We start from the raw sequence: 11,727 nt of genomic DNA, 5'->3' as shown, positions 1-11,727 counted from the left end.
GCCTTCAAGAGGCCAAAGGTGGATTTGGATAGGACAGGTGATCATTGATCAGGGGGTGGGGGTTGGCTCTGTGAATGTCCTTCCCTCTCTGCCTTCTGGTGGCCAAGGAGTCTTCAACTGTACACCAGTATATTTAATCACAGAGGACTTAAAAAAAATGATTTATGTACATTTATAAGATTAAAAGGGCTGCACAGTGGAAGGACTGGGATGTTTTTGGATATTATTTTCAGCAATATCGCTCAGCAGAGCTAATATTATCATTCTGCTCCCACAGGTCCACAACCCGGGACGTCACAGGCAAAACCCTCCCCACCGTCGTGAACATCTACAGGGAAACGCTGCCATCGTAGCGCTCAAGGATGCCGATTGTGTCCAGGTAAAAACGTGGGGGTTCAAGGATCCTCACCGCCCATGCCCTGTTCACGGTGCCGCCAACATCAACACCATCTACAAATCTGCCGACGATACCATCGTTGTGGGTTGTATCAGGGAAGGGGCTAAGTCCGAGATTGAAAACTTGGCTGAATGGTGCACCAACAACAATGTCCACCAGAACTAAGGAGTTGATTGTTGACTTCAGGAAAGGAAAATCAGAGGTTTACAATCCAGTGATCATTGGGGCAATCAGCGGTGGAGAGGGGAATGTAGAGATATGATTGATACTATAAGTGTGAAAAGACTTTGAACAATTTTCTTTTTTAAAATAATAGATTGTGCATAAAATCCATTTTGAGGGGGAAAATACACGACAATAAAGGAATCTTGAGTGGCTTTGTCGCAATCTTGCCCAATTTCCTTCTGCAATGTATGGAGGAATCACTCGCTGTCAATCAAACCTTGCCCCAGCAAGCCCTGGAATCCCTTTGCCTCACTTGAACCAGGCTGCTCGAAGCGCCACCGTGCGGCCGGCCGGGAACTTCAGAGCAGCGGAGTGTCGGCAGCGCCGCCCAGCGAGCGGCCGGGGAGTGCAGGCCAGCAGGGAGCCGGCAGCGCCGCCGGGCGGTGGGTGCGGGACTTGCAGGCCCGCAGGATGACGGCAGCGCCGCCCGGGCGACCGGCCCGGGTACTGCACGCCCACGGTGGAGAGGGGGGGGGGCAGCGCCACCCAGCGGCCGCGGCGCTTCCTCTCCTCCCCTCAGCGACATGTGGACGTGAGGCTCGGGCCCGGCCGGCGCTTCCGCAGTGAGAGCGGTTTCCAAGGCGCTTTGAAGAGGGGAGGGTCGGCGGAAAAAAAGAGGGCGGAGGGGGAGGGGGGGGCTCCCATCTCCGGCCGACCATGATCACATGAGGCCGGGCGCTGCGGCGAAGCGGAGAGAGCGCGGCCTGGACTGAGGTGGGTGTGAGGGAGCCTCTCCCAAGTGCGTGAGCGGTTGGTCTCAGGGCCTGCGGCCTCCTCGGCCCGGTCCTGGCTCCGGGAGGAGGGGGGGGGGGCAGGGCCAGGCCGGGCCGGGCCGGGGCTGAGGGAGGGGGGGCAGAGCCAGGCTGCCAGAGGCAGCTCCAGCGGGAGGCCGAGGGCCCGGCCTGGGGAGGGGATGTGGAAGGAAATATAACCCCTTCCCCTTCCCCTCCCCAGTAATAATCGGCGTCCAGGGGGGAGCTGAGTGTGAGTGAGTCTGGGTCCCACCTCCAGCGGGATTACAGGGTGGGGGTGGGGGGGCACTGGTTTAATATCAGGGATTACAGGGTGGGGGGGCACTGGTTTAAAATCAGGGATTACAGGGTGGGGGGCACTGGTTTAATAGCAGGGATTACAGGGTGGGGGGGCACTGGTTTAAAATCAGGGATTACAGGGTGGGGGGCACTGGTTTAAAATCAGGGATTACAGGGTGGGGGCACTGGTTTAATATCAGGGATTACAGGGTGGGGGCACTGGTTTAATAGCAGGGATTACAGGGTGGGGGCACTGGTTTAAAATCAGGGATTACAGGGTGGGGGGCACTGGTTTAAAATCAGGGATTACAGGGTGGGGGCACTGGTTTAATATCAGGGATTACAGAGTGGGGACACTGGTTTAATAGCAGGGATTACAGGGTGGGGGCACTGGTTTAAAATCAGGGATTACAGGGTGGGGGGCACTGGTTTAAAATCAGGGATTACAGGGTGGGGGCACTGGTTTAATATCAGGGATTACAGGGTGGGGGGCACTGGTTTAATAGCAGGGATTACAGGGTGGGGGTGGGGGGCACTGGTTTAATAGCAGGGATTACATGGTGGGAGGGCACTGGTTTAATATCAGGGATTACAGAGTGGGGACACTGGTTTAATATCAGGGATTACAGGGTGGGGGCACTGGTTTAATATCAGGGATTACAGGGTGGGGGGCACTGGTTTAAAATCAGGGATTACAGGGTGGGGGCACTGGTTTAATATCAGGGATTACAGGGTGGGGGGCACTGGTTTAATAGCAGGGATTACAGTGTGGGGGTGGGGGGCACTGGTTTAATAGCAGGGATTACATGGTGGGAGGGCACTGGTTTAATATCAGGGATTACAGAGTGGGGACACTGGTTTAATATCAGGGATTACAGGGTGGGGGCACTGGTTTAATATCAGGGATTACAGGGTGGGGACACTGGTTTAATATCAGGGATTACAGGGTGGGGGCACTGGTTTAATATCAGGGATTACAGGGTGGGGACACTGGTTTAATAGCAGGGATTACAGTGTGGGGGCACTGGTTTAATAGCAGGGATTACAGGGTGGGTCACTAGTTTAATATCAGGAATTACAGAGTGGGGGCACTGGTTTAATATCAGGGATTACAGGGTGGGGGCACTGGTTTAATATCAGGGATTACAGGGTGGGGGGCACTGGTTTAATATCAGGGATTACAGGGTGGGGGCACTGGTTTAATATCAGGGATTACAGGGTGGGGGCACTGGTTTAATAGCAGGGATTACAGGGTGGGGGCACTGGTTTAATATCAGGGATTACAGGGTGGGGGCACTGGTTTAATATCAGGGATTACAGGGTGGGGCACTGGTTTAATGTCAGGGATTACAGGGTGGGGGTGGGGGGCACTGGTTTCATATCAGGGATTACAGGGTGGGGGGGCACATGTTTCACTCAATGAGGCTGAAATCCTCCAAGGATTTTTTTTCAAGGGCCTGAAGGGTTCTAGCCTGCACCCAAGAGGAATCAGTGTCCATGGGAGGGAAAGACGTTTTGGGATTTACCAAGGTTTTAAACCTTTACCCCTTATGTGAGTCCTGCCGGTTCCTCCAGTGTTTTTATGTGTTTCATCGCCCCCCCCCCCCCCGCTCAATTAGGTTTCTGAGTTCCCAGAACATATGTGGATAATGTACGTCTTAATATTTAAATGTGTTGAACTTCTAATTTATATTCTTGTGAGTACGGTCCTGGAGAAACAGTATCTCGCCTTTACCGTGTGAGCGTGGTATGAGGGATAATAAACGCGACTTACAATCACAGCGTTTGCAGACTTTTGTGTTTCACTCCTGAGAGTTTGGGAAACTAAGAGTGACTGTGATCTGAATGGGGAAACTGCTGGATATTTTGTTTTATTTTTCCATGTAATAAACAATAGTGGAGAAAATAATAGAGATGGAAGGTGAGGAGAAATAATCTGTTCGAGACTGAGTAAAAAAAATTGACCCTCAGTTTCAGAATAATGGTTGTTAGCTCATCTCACCCATCACAGGAATTCATCTGGCAAACCTCAATCACAGGTGTAATGATTAGAATGCCACTCCTGGACAACATATTGAGGTTGCAAATCAAAGTCTATCTTTATTATATAACAGTAGTAAGTCTATTCTCTGTGCAATGAAGTCAGAACACCATTTTTATTCCTAACTCCTGCCAGACCTGCATTTTAACTTTATGGCAGGAAACTTGAGTCTCTCTGAAGATACTCTTCAACCTTTTATGGTTTTAAAAGTAAAAGTTCTATTTGTTCTACAGAATTAGATTAATTTATTTTTCAAATTTTCAGTCTCACCAGGTCTTCAATTAGTAATTTAATCTGTTTATATTCTCTTGAGCAAACTTGGATATATTATACCCTGGGGTTCTGGTATTTTTTTGAACAATACATGGAGAGGAGTATGGAAGGCTATGGACAGGGTTGCAGATCTGTGGGACGAGGCAGAAAAAATAGTTTGACACAGAACAGAAGGGTTCTGTAATGTTCTATGGTTCTAATACAGGGGTGGGCAATCTTTTAATTTAAACATACAGCAATGGTAACAGACCATTTCAGCCAACAAATCCATGCTGCCCACTTAACCTATGCCTCTGGTATGTGCTCTTGGGCTGAAATGGCCTGTTACCACCCTGTTCGTCTAAATTAAAAGTTAAAAGGTTGCCCACCCCTTTTTTAAAAAGAATATTTTATTTTTGGGGGTTTTTTTCCATAAAAATACACCATAAACTCTCCACATCAGGGTGTGTGTGTGTGTATCCTAAAACTCTTCCCAATAAGTCTGCGGAATCTTTCAAGGAAGAAAAGCCCTCCCTTTAGCGCCATCTTTATTTGATACTTCTTTCCAGGTGCCATTCTTCCCCCTTAGACCAGAGATTCCACCCTGTTACTACTTTTCCTAAGTTTTTGCTCTTTACTGAGCTCTCCGAGAAAATTTCATTAAAATTTCCTTTTCAACAATAAATGCAAGACTGTTTAAAAATATAATTTTACTTAGTCCCATTGTAAACATTCTCCACAGTCTTCTTTGGCATCCTTATTCTTTTCATAAACCTCGAAAGAAGTCTTCCACCTCATTCTCACTCTTGAAAAACCACCGATTACTTTCTGTTACTTTGACCCTCAGGTTCTCAGGGTATATCATTTGAGTATTTCAGGTTTTTAGAATGCACTTGGTTTTTTTTTACAGTGTCAAATTCCTTCCTTTACTTAATCTAAGTAGGACTAAAATCTTGAAAATGGTCAATCTTGGGCGGGCCTTTATTTTGCTCAGAGTATTCATACTCTGCTCCCGGAATTGTCTCCTGTTCCCAGTAACTCAAAAGTCTTACCAGAACTGGTCATGGTTGCTGATCGCTGGGTCTGAAGGTCCAGTGAAGCCTTCTCCAGGATAATATTTAGTTCTTGTCCCGACTCCCCAGCTGCGCTGGGGTCTGCCGGTCCTGAGGCCACTCTTACACCGCTCCCTTTCGGGCTTTCAATGTTCCTGGCTGAGTAGAAATTTGCTTGGCTTTTGTTTTCTGCTGCCTTGGCCTCTTGGTACTTGCTTTGTCCATTTTCAGGTGAGAAAATTCTTAATTTTAAGATTTTAACCATCTTTGTGATACTCTTCACAGAGATCTCAATCAAAACACGTCTTAAGTCCTTGACATGGCCATGCCACCACCCTCCCCTATTCTAATACCTGCTGCACCCCACTCTATATCCATATTCGAAAATAATCTATTCCAGTTGTTTTCTAAATCTTAACCAATTCTCAATGTTTGTCAATCTATTATTGTCTAATCACATTGTACTTTAATTTTATATCATCTCTTTTGTGGCACATTATTGAAGGGTTTCTGAAAGTCAACCTTCATTGATTCACCCTTAACTAACTCTGCCAAGTGTGATCTCCATTTCGAAAGTCTCTTTTGACTCAGTCTTATCTCAGTATTTTATAAATGTATTGTCCGTGTGTGCTTTGTAAGATAATTGACATTTTCCCCACTATTAATATCAAGTTTGGCGGGCAGCAACCTCCTTTGAAGAAGACCGCAGAGCCCACCTCACTGACAAAAGGCAAAGGAGGAAAAACCCAACACCCAACCCCAACCAACCAATTTTCCCTTGCAACCGCTGCAATCGTGTCTGCCTGTCCCGCATCGGACTTGTCAGCCACAAACGAGCCTGCAGCTGACGTGGACTTTTTTTACCCCCTCCATAAATCTTCGTCCGCGAAGCCAAGCCAAAGAAAGAAAAAGAAAATATCAAGCCAACTGCTTTGTAGTTCTCTGTTGTCTCCATAATTTCTTAATATGTGGAATTGCATTTGACACCTTCCATCCTATGGGAATTGTTCTAGAATCAGTGCAAATTGGCCAGTTGACATTGTCACAACATTCACAGATACCTCTTTGGAAACTTGGGAAGCCATCCTGTGGTTTTCTCAGTCCCACTATGCTCTCAAATTCTATTTTTTTCACTAATTATATTTTCTTTTAACCCCCCCTCAAGTTATTTTTTTTCCTACCACTTCAGGGACACTTCCATCCCTCACAAAATTTACTTATTCCCCAATATAATTTCTACTTGGTGTAGAACACAAGAACTTGATAAACAGGAGCAGCAGTAGGGCTGTCAAGGCTGCTCTGCCATTCATGGCTGATCTGACAATAGGCTCTTCTCCACCTACTTTCGCCCATATCCTTTAATTACCCAACTATGTAGAAATTGATCCATCCTGTCTTCAATATATTTACTGAGGTCACTTCAATGGGCAGCAAATTCCAAAAATTTACCATTGTCTGGGGAAATCAATTCCTCTTCATCTTGTTTCTAAATCACAACTTTTGGTTAACCTTTGCATTATATTCATCAAAGAAGTTTTCATGTGTTCCTCACCAGATTAATTTTGTCATCTACTTTTACTTTCCTTTTGCTGAATTTTGATAATGTTTTCAATCCTCTGGTCCACTGCTCTTTTGAGCAATGTTGTAAGGCTTTTCCCCTGATCTAATTTTATTCACATTGGTGCTCCATTTCCTGTTGAGCTTTTACATCAAAGAGTCAAAAAGTTACCTGGACACTGTTCTTGGAGGTTGTTTAATCAAGAACAAGCACTTTGACCTGTGCGGCCCAATTACACACAATTAACATACAACCACCAGTACATTTCAAATTGCGGGAGGAAACCAGATCCCCCGAGGTAAACCCACGCAGACACGGAGAGAACATACAAACTCCTTACAGACAGTGCGGGATTCGAACCCCAGTCCAGATCGCTGTCGCTGTAACAGTATTGTGCTAACTGTGCCATCTGAACCTAGGACTTCTCATCAGGGCTAGAAGGGGGAGTGGAAGGGTTAGGGGAAAGTCGTTTTTATTTACTTTGTTTAGATTTGAGGCAACAGTTTTAGTTTTCAATTTAATTTTAATTTAGACATACAGCAAGGTAACAGGCCCTTCCAGCCCACAAACCCGTGCTTCCCAATTAACCTATGACCGTGGTGTTTTGAAGGATTGGTTGAAGCCCATGGGGAGAATGTACAGGTACACAATCCTTTATCCGGACATCTAAAATCCGGAAAGCTCCAAAATCTGGCAAGTGGGGAAAGAGACCGGCAGCGCGAGTCGGGCGGGCTAGATGGGCAGACCAGCAGCACAAGTCGGGCGGGCGATGAAGGGGTGGGGGAAACTGGCAGCATGAGTTGGGTGGGTGAGGGGAGGGGAGGGGAGTGGAGACCGACAGCGTAAGGTGGTGGGGGTGGATACAGCAGCACAATTCAGGTGGACTTAAATCTTGGCTTTCCGAAATCCAGAGAAATTCGAAATTCAGAACACACTGTCCCCCAAGGGTTCCAGATAAAGGATTGTGTACCTGTACAAACTCATGACACACAGTGCCGGATTAAAACCCCGGTCCTGATCACTGGCACTGCAGCAGCCTTGTGCTAACCACCACACTCATTGGGCCATCTAAATTTTAAATTGAGCTAATCACTTTTATCTGTAATATAAATGATTATCACATTCTGATCACTCTTCCCTTAAGCCCACTTCACTACAAGATTATTACAAGTTCCATTCAATAGAAAGATCTAGAAAATCATCTTGAATTTCACTCATGAATTTGTCCCCCAAACTATCACTGTGTACTTTGTTTTCCCAATCTATATTTGGATATTGATAAAAAAAAATTAAGTAGAGTTACAGGCCCATCCACCCCACAAGCCCATGTCACCCGTTTGACCAATTAACTTACTTTGGAATGTGGGAACAATCTGGAGGAAACCTATACACAGACACGAGCAGAACATTCAAACTCCTTACAGACAGTGCGGGATTCGAACCCTGGTTGCTGTAATGGTATTGTGTTCATCTCTTTATACTGTCTATCTCCTCCCTGCACTCAGTCCTCATGTGGAGTCTCAGCGTAAATGCTGACCATCTCTACCAATGCTCCCTGACCTGCTGAGTTCTTCAAGCAGTTTCTTTTTATTGCAGATTCCAGCTCTTGTATCTATATATGGCATTTAATCTTTTTATTATTTTTCCCTGCTGCTCTGACTGTAATTATAGGTAAGATCTTCTGTTTGTATTCTCTGTATCTGAAGCATTTGGGCTATCATTGCTCATTTCTCCATCCATATCCTTTCTCTAATTTTTAAAATATTCTCCTTGCCTAAATATCTCCCTACATTGTTTATTTTAATATCTATAACCCTTGTTATTTGCTAATTTACTTATGCCAGCACATCCATACCAATGAAACAGCTCCACTTTCACCATTATTGGTGTTACTGTCCCATTAATTACAATCATTGGGTCCCACTTCAAACGGAGTCAGTTTAGAGATGGCTCAAGTAATGTTTCAGAGAAGCATATCTTTGTGATTCTGCTTCTCTGCATCCTGCCAGCTAGTATATTTTCAGCCATATCTGCTCAACCCTATTCTACCATTGTCTCTTCAACATTGCACTCTAGATTACTGTTAGACCATTCTGCCCATCTGATAAGTTCCATCAGTCATCTTTCCCCCCCCCCCCTCCCCTTTCTTTCACCATCCCCTCTTTTTACTCTTTTGGTACTTATCTGCATCTAAAGGTGATTCACTAACGTACTTTAGCCCAACTAACCTTGCTGCACATCTTTTGTTTATGGTACAAAACTGAGGAATGTAGAGAACATTCACAGTTATGACCACAGACAAATGTCACACGGGCAGCATCTGAGGGTCATGACTGGGTTCTTGGAGCTATGAGGTAATAGGTACTTTGCCATGCAGCCATTCAATGCTGGTATAATCAGCTTGGTAACTGAGAGTCATAGAGTACCTGAAGACTGAAAGAAATTATTGATTTGGGATTGAATGATAATTATTTCAGAGATTGAAAATTATAAACAACCTGGTGACTTAATCAATAACTGATCTGGAGACTGAGGGTGAAAGTGACTGTATTGGATGAGAGAACAGGGTTGAGGATATTGAGCATTGGTTAACAGGGAGGTAAATACCATATATGCCATCTTATAAAAACATTTAAAATGTTTCCCCCCCCCCCTCCAAAAAACTAGGGATCATCTTGTATGTTAAGTATAAAATCCAAACCTTAACACTGAAGTGTCAGTGCTCCCCCATGCCGTCTAAAATACGAACCTTATCACTAAGGTCTCACTGCTCCTCCCTGGGGTTCATTCACCCAGTCCTACTGTTGTCACCTCTGTATAAGCTTTAAACTGCCAGTTAAAGGAACTGATAGTGGTTGATTTTAAAATATACTGGTAAAATTTGAATCTTTTAATGGGTAATTTGCTTTTAAAACATTGTGAATTATTATTTTAAATGTTCCTAGCAGGCATCACTTCACTCACCAGCAGTAAGTGCCAGACTTGGGGTAGTCTAAAACAGCAAGTATAGCTCAAAAACCTACATTTTAGGTGGAAATTCTGAGGGCCCACCTTCTACCAAGTTGTCTTATACACCGCCGGCATGTAGAGAATTTGTCAACTTGTGGATTGATTAATTGTCAGTGGGGAGCCAGAGTTAATGATGATTAGAGAAACCGAGCATTGTGTGGTCTTTGGTGGTGGAACTTCCATAGAACTTATATGATTTTATTTCTGTTCTGAAGGATCTCCCTACCTTCCGGGAGTGGCTGTTCACAAACTTGAAATATCTGTATCTGTCCACACGTTCAGACAAAATACCGCAAGTGCGGTAATTAGGAGGCAGAACTTGCAACGTCTGACGTGTGTGGGATGTACAGTGGCCACTGCTGCTACATCGAGTGTTACGTGGATCATAAGCGTCAGAACTAGCTTGTTGTTCACGGAATGTCTGCAGGGATTCTTGGAAATTTACTAGGGGTTGAGGAGGTAAAATATCAGAACGGAAATTACATCCTCGTTCCTGTTCCGACCTTTTTACACAGCATGCGTTCCGGTAAAATGAAAATAATTTCCTGGAACACAGCGGCTGTTTGGGGGGAAGCAAACCTATATCAATATTTCTGGTGACATCTTTTTCATAATGAAAATGTTTCATTTCTTGGGATGTGTGTGATGCCCAAACTTTGTCACCTTGCTCTCGTACTTAAAAACATTTTTTGAGCCATTGACGTTTTTGTTCTGGTGCTGGTTGATGTGTGGAATTAAAAGAATGTGGCTTTTAATGAAACAAATTGGGCAGGATGGCTCCTGAGCTTTTGTGTTCATTGGGTTTTCAGACAAATCAGAGAGATTTTAAAAAAATTGCAAGTGGTGGCATTGTTGGTTGAAGAATGCTTTACAGTTGTGAATAAAGGTGATATATTTGCAGGATCATTCACATGTTTGTGTACAGACTGAGGGTGCCACTTGCAATATTTGCTTCTATTGTCTGTCCTTAATTGACCGTGTGTAAAAGAAGCAAGAAGAACTTTTTCATGCATCCTTCATCTTATTTTAGATAGAATGTTCCCTGGAGGACATTAGTGAACCAGTTAAGTTTTTACGGCAATCAAATAGTTTCACAGCTGTCGATTTTGATATCAATTTTTTTATTCTAGGTGCCTAAATTTTAATTCCCCAGTTGCCATGCTGGAATTTGAATTTGTCTTTAAAGATCAATAGTTCAGGCCTTTGGATGTTGGTCCAGTAATTAAAGCACTTCACTAGTCTACACAAGTTATGTCAGTGGAAACTTTGTCTCCTGAGATAGAGTGCCACAGGGTCTTCTTCCTGTTTCAAACTGGTATTTCTAAGTGGTAAAATTAGCATTGGAGGTCAAATTTGGTGAAGGCTAAAGTCATTTAGTGTCATTGATATTTGGAAGATGGTGGTGTGAATCTGAGTTTGATCTAGTTTTTAATGTTGATGGTTGGGGCTTTTCTAGTGACTTTTACTGCATGGCTGATGAACAAGACTTAAAAGGGTTAGCAGAAATGTGAAGACTTTCTTTTAGGTGAAACATGTTGTTGCAATGCATGACAATTAGTATCATGTGGCACGTGCTCTTCACATTAGGACTTGCAAGTTTACAAATAATTGTAAAGGCTGCACCTTGTTTAACGTGCAAGAATACCTCCAAAAGCCTTAAAAGTAGTAATCAATTTTGGTGGCTGATGTGTTCATAGCTTTTATTCCTTTTGCCACCTCAATTGCTCAAGCTGAAAGAGGTCCCTTTTTTTGCGTCCATATCAAGCTCAGTTTATTCATTTATTTTCCAGTGTAGCAAAGAGTTTTTGAAGATGTTCCAGCTTCATTTGATTAAGAGCAACCTCCTCTTCCTAGATGATTCATTTTAGATCCTTGGGAAAATACTTTGGCACCACAGTACAGTATTTGTACTTGATGTCTTCCCCACTGTGTAGTAAATGCTGGATAATTGAATTAATGTTCATGAAATGCACAGCTAATGAGTTGGTGTCTGTACAGCAAAAAAGGTCAAGTTGAGGTTTGATTAGACTATTCAGAACAAAAAGACGGACATTCATGAATTAGGGAACTTTGGGGAGAGGGCAGCATAGGGAATATGAATATGGATGAGCAGCTATTTTAATAGCTTAAATTTGATTGTCCTAATGTGGCTTTCAAGCCTG

The 11,727-nt window shown here is 44.0% G+C and overlaps 1 protein-coding gene across 4 annotated transcripts in view; it reads left to right on the top strand.

The window, feature by feature from the left end:
• The first annotated feature begins 1,141 nt into the window (after positions 1–1,141).
• scaf11 (SR-related CTD-associated factor 11) overlaps positions 1,142–11,727 on the top strand; it is a 63,529-nt gene continuing 52,943 nt past the window's right edge. For 3 of the 4 annotated variants that reach the window (XM_069904139.1, XM_069904138.1, XM_069904134.1), the window contains exon 1: positions 1,142–1,336. The gene's annotated coding sequence lies outside the window, so the exon portion shown is untranslated. The remainder of the gene's footprint in view (positions 1,337–11,727) is intronic. The other variant, XM_069904140.1, reaches the window with a different exon arrangement.

This window comes from Narcine bancroftii, chromosome 11, assembly GCF_036971445.1.
Source record: "Narcine bancroftii isolate sNarBan1 chromosome 11, sNarBan1.hap1, whole genome shotgun sequence".
Classification (NCBI taxonomy): Eukaryota; Metazoa; Chordata; class Chondrichthyes; order Torpediniformes; family Narcinidae; genus Narcine; species Narcine bancroftii.
This window is presented reverse-complemented; position numbering and strand designations above follow the sequence as displayed.